Source organism: Lonchura striata, chromosome 23 (assembly GCF_046129695.1).
Source record: "Lonchura striata isolate bLonStr1 chromosome 23, bLonStr1.mat, whole genome shotgun sequence".
Lineage (NCBI taxonomy): Eukaryota > Metazoa > Chordata > Aves > Passeriformes > Estrildidae > Lonchura > Lonchura striata.
The window spans coordinates 1,165,081-1,173,349 of NC_134625.1; the positions used below are offsets into that span (position 1 = coordinate 1,165,081).

The following is an 8,269-nucleotide window of genomic DNA, read 5'->3' on the forward strand; positions in this document are numbered from 1 at the left end:
TGACTGTTCCACTGGGCCTGGCCAGCATGGATAAATCATCAGGGCAGGGAAGTCTCAGGCTAACGTCACTGAACTGTGCGGTGGAGAAAAAAATCAAGTTAATTACATATAGACATAGAAAAACAGTGGGAAAGATATTTCTGGGCATCACTAGACACCAAGTCTTGCTGTTACTGGTGAATGGAGTTAACACTTGCTGTCTCACGCTGAGCAACCCAGCACACATGAGCCCCACAAAAGCAGACATTGAGGAACTGTTCTGACTTTCTCTTATATCCAAACATCTCCAGTTATGGGAATACAGGGACAGAAACCTCATCTTCATTAACATTACTTGATACAAAACATCACCAAAAAGCACTTATGAGAAAAATTAAAATTAAATCCATGTACCAGCACTCAATTCCTGAGCTTAGTATGAACAAATTAACTGCAGCAAACACAAGTGATAAACACCAGCCTTGTTCTCAAAGTGTGGAAGGTCAGGGCAACTTACAGATAAATATTATTTATTTATATATTGCACACATGCTCTGATCTATAAATAAATACCATCCATCCCTACACAGAACCTTTCTCTTACCTATTCATTATGTTATTAAGGATTAAAATAGAGATTTTCTCAGATCTAATCCTACCTCATTCACTGACCTCCTTCACTCATTTTATCAGGTATATGTTCTTTATTCAGAATATATACACACATCAGGTATATGATAACCTCTACCCATGCGAAACGTGACAGCATGTATGTCAGCAATACACTGTGAACAACTTCTTTGCAAAATGTAACATCTATCCTATTGATATTCTTCAGCTGGTTTATCCACAGCAGCTCTTTTCCTAGACTGCCAGTATTAATCAAGAGCCAATTCAGGTAATTGCACTAACAGTACCCGATAGTTTAATCAATTATCTAACTACTTAGAAAACTAAAAATTAAAAACAAACATTAGAGGTTTCAATTTGGAGCGATTTGATTTTTTTTTAATATAATTATCCTGTTAAAAAGAAACCAATTACATTACCTACTAATTGAATTAAGGGAAAGGCACAGTTCTGGCTAATTCCACATGGTGCAACAAGTAGCAGGATTTTTGGCTGACCTTCCCTACCAGCAGACACTGAAGGTCTGAAGGAAGATGCTGACTCACTCCTGCAGAGTCATTTTGGCACAGATAACTTACAACTTGAGTACAAAGGAGACTGAAGGGTTCAGGCAGGGTCTTTAAAAGACAAAGCTGGGAACTAAGATTCATCTTTGAAAAAAGAAGTACCAAAAAGTTGGAAATTAAAGCAGAAGACAGTCATTTCATGGTTCTGAAAGTTAGCACTAACTTAAAATCTTGGGGGAAAATAAAGCAAGATTGAACCAAATTCGGTGCCCCAATGATGCAGATTCTATAAACAGTCCGGTTATTTGTGTTCTTGACAGTAATGAAAAGAATAAACAGCTCAGCCCAACTAGTTGCGCAGCAATAAGGGACAATAGTAGGAACTGCAGGATTTGCTGATGCTTTCAAATTCTGTACTTCCAAATTCATCCCAGGATTGACCTCTGGTATGCATTCCCCTCAGTACATCTGTAATCATGAAAACACACTGAAAAGCACATTTCCCTGGAAACATGGATGTGCAAAGAAAGAAGACAATGCAGGAGGAGACAGGCCATGTCCCAGAGAGGTCCTGGGGGCTGGCAGTACAGAGGGCAGGAGGCAGGAGCAAGTGTTGAAATTCAGCTGTGAAATAAGCCCTGCAGTCAAGGCCAGGAGCTGGAAAAAAATCTTACCCAAAGGCACTGATAATAGAACTGCCACAAAACACCAACACCTGAGCAAGTTTTCTGATGCTGATGACAAGAAGATCAAACAAACTTTGTTCACTAATCTTTCATAGGATGCTCCTCCTCGTGAATCCTGCACAATCTTATTTCCTTCCCTAGATCCTGCTCTCAATACCCATTACAGCCCTGACACTGACAAGTTACGGTGTTTTGAAATCTTAACCATTCCCCTGTGGTCTTCTCCCAGCTCTGGTAGCTTTTTAGGAGAAATAAATGTGAAACTGAGGACATAAGCATTGCCAAATCACTGGCATGCAGGGAACGCTCTCTGCTTGCTCTCCACACTGTTTGCCCATGGATTATCCTTTTCAATTGTTGATTTTTCTCACTGTATTGAACACATCAGACATTTTCAGACAAGCTAAATAAACACCAAGACATATACCTCAATGGGAAGCTCTGCTGTGTCCAAAGGATTACTGTAAGAATCTGTGTTACAGAAATTGAAACTCAAGTGCAGAAATCCTAAAAGAAAAAGAGATATTTAAAGATAAAAGGCATTGTGATAAAAAAACTGAGTTTATCCTATCAGTATCCATAAAGTAGGCTACATTTTGTAATAAAAATCCTCATGGAGGTTTAGTTAAACAGTAATCCAAATAGCTTGCTTAAACTCATATTAAATGTATGTGTTATGTATGTCACAACTATATTCCCTCCACTATAAAATATAAGAGGCCTGGCTTAATTTTTTTTTTTTTTGTAAGTTCTTACTTTTCTGGAAGTTGAAAGATGAGACAATTATGACACATCACCCAATAGTCACCCAAAATTCCACCAGCACCCCAATGCTTTCATACAATACAATGAGCATCACAAACATGAGCAAGAAGCAATGCCAGTGGGAGATGTTAAAGCATTTACAATAACTGCAGACACAGCATTTTCCTCCCCACATAACAGGCATGCCTCACCCTGTCTGTGCTAGATGATGACACAAGCTGAACAGTAACAGGCATAACTAAAGAGTACAAATATAGTCTAGTACCACTCCAGTATGGCAGTGATAAGGCAGTGACACTCCTGTGTCGCTATATATTGTGTGAATCACGACACAACATGATCCAAGAACCAGTACAGCTCCTGTGACTTTGAAATATCTCCTCTAGTGGAATATTAGCTCATTCTGAGCTCTGCAAGTAAATTAACCATCCCTTCAGGACAACACAGGTTTGTCTCAGAACACCATTCACATTTACCTTCCTTTTATCAACACCTTCTGCAACCTGCTGTTGTCACAGACCTACAACCATCTCTCTTTAGTTTTTGCATTTTACATCTAATCCAGAAAATGTCATTAATGACAAAACTTCTCTGCTGCTCCTGATGCCTCAAAAGCATCTTGGTGTCATTGTCTGACAGTTTTCATTTTTTTTCCAACTACTCCCTCCTGTTCCTGTGGGATGGTGTTTTCTCTGGAGTTGTGATCATTAAACCAGCAGCTTCCCTATGAATTGCATTCAGCTCCAGAGGATGGGAAAGCACTGCTCAAAGGGGCAAAGCACCTCATTACCTATTCAACAGCAATCTCCTTCTTAGCTTTGCTGCCTCAGCATTAGACACCCTGAGCCACCACAACTCCACATGTCCCCTCACAGGTGCATCCATGATCCCCTCAAAAGGCTCAAGAGTGAACAGTGCTGTAAGAGAAAACCACTAACAGCAAAGTCACTGTTCTTTGTGTTTGATGTCTAAGTGTTTTAAACACAAGTTAAACCCAGTGAACTCACCCAGGGCTTCAAAGGTAAGCTCTGAAAGTCAGAAAAAAACACCACAAAAAAAAAAACTAGAATCAAAAATAACCAAATTGTTTTTCTTGGCAAACTTGCTATTAAAGAATGACAATTTCTTTCAATGCTGTGACTACACAAGAATATACAGAGACAAAACCTCTGTGAGGCTCACTAAGGATCTTCTGCTGAAAAATCCAAGCCACTGGCTGCCAAACACTCATTTTTGCCCCTTCTCCGGGATGAGAAAGGGCGAATATTAAAATGGAGCAAGAAGAAAAAACCACCTCCCTGCTCAGGGAGGAATAAAGCCACTCAGTATCTCAAATTAGAATCCACTTTACAATAACAGTATATAAACCAGCTAATGTGATTTACTTCCCAGTGTAAAAGAGCCTTGCCATAGCCTGAAGTTGCCTGCAGCAGTAACAGCAGGGACTATTGGCTCCTCCCACAACTGAGCTCACTGAAACTGTGTGTCACCCCAGCCATGTGGAAGGGCAACAAGATCGGTACAAAAGGGGTTTTACGACTCTGAGTCTTCCTCCAGCTTTTAATATGAAAATTATTTATTATGCTCAAAAGGAACATTACATTTGTGTGCAAAGAGCTTCATCCACACTTAAAGTTAATTATCCTAGTTTGCCTAGAAGGCAGAGTCAGTGCATTTCCTGGGAGTCCTTTAGCAGGAACATGCTTTCATTGCAGCAATAAGGTTTGTAACCTCATTGAGGACTGAGTCAGGACTGTCATCACCTTGTCTGCATTCCCATTCACCACAGGAACATACTGATTCAAGGAACTCTGGCCCTGGTGCATTTTATGTGAATATTATCAATCACGTAATTTAAAACCACATTATTCATGTTTTACTGGTGAGTTAAAAGTAGAAATCATACTAGGGCTGGGACAGCAAGAATTATTTATCTCCACAAAGGGAAAACTAGCTTAAATTTATTTTGTCATATAATAAATAGAAGAGGTCAGCCAAACACCAACTTACTCTTTGCTGCCATTGTACATAATGAATCTATCTCCTTGTGGCACATCCACCATCAAAGCAGCAATGAGCTGGAAAAGATCTCTTAGACCAAGGCTAGACATCACATGTTACAGTCCTTTTCCTAAAGGGACAGTGCCCAGGCGCTGAAGGTGACAGCACATCAGTCTGATGTAACTATTCTCTCACAACTTATCAGGTAAGTAGCTAAAAATCCATTTCTACCACAGAATACAGGAGAGAATCCAGCCTGAGCAGAGGTTAACATCCTCCTGGGGACTACATAGGCTGTGTTTAGACACCTACTAAGAGATTCTCCAAGGACATTGCTCTTGAGTCCTAATTCTTGTATAATGAAGTATTTCTCGCACTGTCCTCTCAGTGGGCAAAGACTCAATTCTACATATGCAAATCTCTTCTTTAGTCACCTCTCTTCCCATTTGTTCAACATCTACATATCCACTCAAGCAGCCAATTTCTTCCTCCCACCCTCAGCTTCCTGAATCTATGGCCACGTTCCACATGTTCTTATCTTCCCAATGTTTCGTCCTCTAAGGTCCCTGTGGTACCATGGCTGTTGAAACACATACTGCAGTTTTTGGGCTCCAGCTGCTTGAGGCAGTGACCATGCCTTCCTAAAGGATCTGGTTGATAAATCTCAGGGAGAGAAGTCTGATAAAGCAAGGAAGTACGGAATATATGCATTTAAAGTATAGGGTGAAACAAAAGGAAAATAAATGCCTGTATCAGTGTCTTCTACAGTTCTGCCCACACAACCTTCAAGATGGCTCTATTAGGGATAACTGAAAGAAAACAAACCATTCCCCTCCAGCTTCTTCCTGCCAAATTTTTGTCTCACATCCCTTCTCCTACTTCAGTAAACTCTTTCCAAAAGAACTGTCAGTTGGAGGGGTGTGGCAAGCACATTTCTCTCACTCTCAGGATTTTTCATAGAGGTGCACAGAGAGAAATGAAATACAAAACAATTTCTATTTCTGCTCCTTGTTTTTCCCATGTGGGATGTGTGTGGAGAATTGTTTACCTGGGGTGATGCTTGGTTGGATTCTGGTGAGGATTGTTTGAGCCTGGTGGCCAATCCAACCCACCTGTGTCTGGACTCTCGGGAGAGGGTTACAAGTTGTGTTAGAGTTAGAGAAAGTAGTATGTACTTTTAGTATCTTCCTTTTTATATAATATATTAATGTATTTTAGCATAGTTATAATAAAGAAATCATTCAGCCTTCTGAATTGAGTCAGACATCGTCATTTCTTCCCATTGGGTTTGCCTGCATTTACAATAGAGGGGATTCTTCCCCTTCCTACAAGGGGGTGGTGCTGCTTCCTCTCTCCTTCTTCCACGCACCCCCCCCCATCTCTCCTATGAATTTAAATCACCTGTTGTAAAATTCAAAAAAATAAAATGACTTTGTTTCTGCACACAAAAACACATACCTGAGATAACTCCTTCAGAATAGCTGCTGCTCTGCACTACCCCAGAGAACCAATAGACTATCTGCACCTTCAAACAGGTGGGGACTGACATATAGAGCCATTTCAGGGCTACGATACAACAACTGCATGTTTTACTAGCAGGAGATAAAAGCTGTAAATAGACCAAATCTAACGTTCAAGTCCAAACAAAATCCACCATAAAAAGCCAGCCCACTTTATTAGATAAACTTAGAAGTCCATTAGAATTCAGTGTACACAGCTGACAGCAGATGCAGGTGGTGAGGAACACACTGGAAGTGGCTGCTCACTGCAGAGCAATTTACCCCAGGAGAGCTCATCCAAGAATTTTCTGCAAAGGATAGGACTAAGGGTGCCAGAGGAGAGCAGACAATACTACAGGCCCATTTCTCTCTAAAATCAAATTGTCAATTATTCTATCAGATAACAATAATAGCAATTACTCAGGTATCTCATCCAATAAACAAGATAATAAAGCTGTCTCTTCGCACAAGAGAAGCATCCATGAAGCAAAATGCCAAAAGTCATCACAATTTCAGAAAGGAGTCTTCCATTTAAGGGCAGACTAGAACAATACACACTCCTGCACTACTTTTCCTAGAAATGAAGGCTCAAGACTGCCAATTATTTTATTGTGTTCACGAAAGATGCAAAGAATCGTCTTGTAAAATCAGTTGGTGATTCATTAGCATCTCATCTTCTAACTGAACTACAAGAAAAAGAAACTTAAATTATTAAAAATCTGACAGAAGGAAGTAAAAGTTCAGTATAGTCTCTATTCCCATTGAAACTCACAGGGAAACACTGACAGGCGTTTCACACACCCAGCTTTGCACTTATCATTCTTTAAAGGCCTGTAAGAACCATAACTATATAACTATGTAGTAATGCACTAGGCAAGTTGATGTCAAGGTCCCAAAAAGTGCATCACAAATACTGACCCTTCATTTCAGGACTATGACTACTGTTAGGAGCCTAGATCAAGTTTAAATTGTAATTTAGGGACCCTGTAAGAGCCCTCCTCAAGCTCTGCAATGTGCAGCTGAAAGGTAAAAGGTGACCACACATAGCCCTTGCACAGAGAAATAACTCAAAAAAGGTGAATTAGCCCTTCAGGATGAGTAATTCTGAAAGGCACAGCATCAGGACCTCATTCTTCCATCCCAACTCAACTATTTAACAAACTTGCATAAATTCACTTTTAATGGAACTAGGGCACAGGAGAGGAAGAAACGGGACAACTCAACACCAACACCCACAGATCAAGAGAGCCACAAGATCAAGCATCCACTTGCTACAACCATACCCAAGACCACAGGAACAGGGTCTTGGGAACCAAGACCACTGTCAGGAGACCGGTGAACCTCACGGCATCCACCTGCAGCAACTGCTGCTACTCATATCAGGACCCTCACGAATGGAACTCCCTCAGGGCAGTGGGGAAGGGCCTAATTTCCCTCAACACCAAGCCTCAGGGCCACCCAGCCATGAGCCTTGTCCTGTTGGGGCCAGAGGTGCCCAACAGGTCCCCCGGGGGAAGAGAACCTCATGAGAGCGGAGCTCCCAGAGCCCACCGCAGTACTGCCCCTCACCGGGCACACTAGGGGACCTCCACCCGCACCCCTGATATAGGCTCCACGGCCACCAACAGCCAATCCGAAGACGGGCTGAGACGCCCCCTCCCCTAACTAGGCCAATAGGAGGAAGGGGCGCGAGGCATGCGGCCAATCACCAGGCGTAAGCGCCCCCCCGCCCCCTCACACTGCCCGCTTCCCGCCGCCGCAACCTCCCCATCCGCCCCCGCCTGAGGGCAGCGGCGCCATCGGCCCCTCGTGAGAGCACCCAGTGGCCAGTCTGCCTCAACCACTGAGGCCCGAGGAGGGACACGGGCGGGCGACCGGGGCAGCGACTGAGCGAACGGGACGGGCAGGTCACCGAGGGCGGGGTAGCTGGGCTGAGCGCGGCCCAGAATTATGGTGGAGAGATGAGACCCCCCCCGCCCCCCCGCAACAGAGCTGGGGAGGCAAAACATGGCTCCGGCACCCCCCTCCCCCCCCCCGCCGCTCAGGTGTCGGGGTCCGGACCGTACCACGGAGGGAGGGGGAACAAGGGTGGGGGCACCCCCTTCTCCCCGTGTCCGGGGCGGCTGAGGATCCCGGCCGGGGCGGGGGGGAAGCGGACTGTACCTTTCCCGCGGGGTGTGGGGGGGAAAGGAATGAGTACGCC

At 43.4% G+C, this 8,269-nt stretch overlaps 1 protein-coding gene across 4 annotated transcripts in view; it reads right to left on the bottom strand.

The window, feature by feature from the left end:
* PRDM10 (PR/SET domain 10) overlaps nucleotides 1–8,269 on the bottom strand; it is a 42,063-nt gene that overhangs the window by 33,486 nt on the left and 308 nt on the right. For 2 of the 4 annotated variants that reach the window (XR_013341123.1, XM_021531074.2), the window contains exon 2: nucleotides 2,229–2,308. The exons of 1 other annotated variant lie outside the window; for it this stretch is intronic. The gene's annotated coding sequence lies outside the window, so the exon portion shown is untranslated. Of the gene's footprint in view, nucleotides 1–2,228; nucleotides 2,309–8,229; nucleotides 8,249–8,269 lie in introns of those variants that run through there. One more of the 4 variants, XM_077787963.1, reaches the window with a different exon arrangement.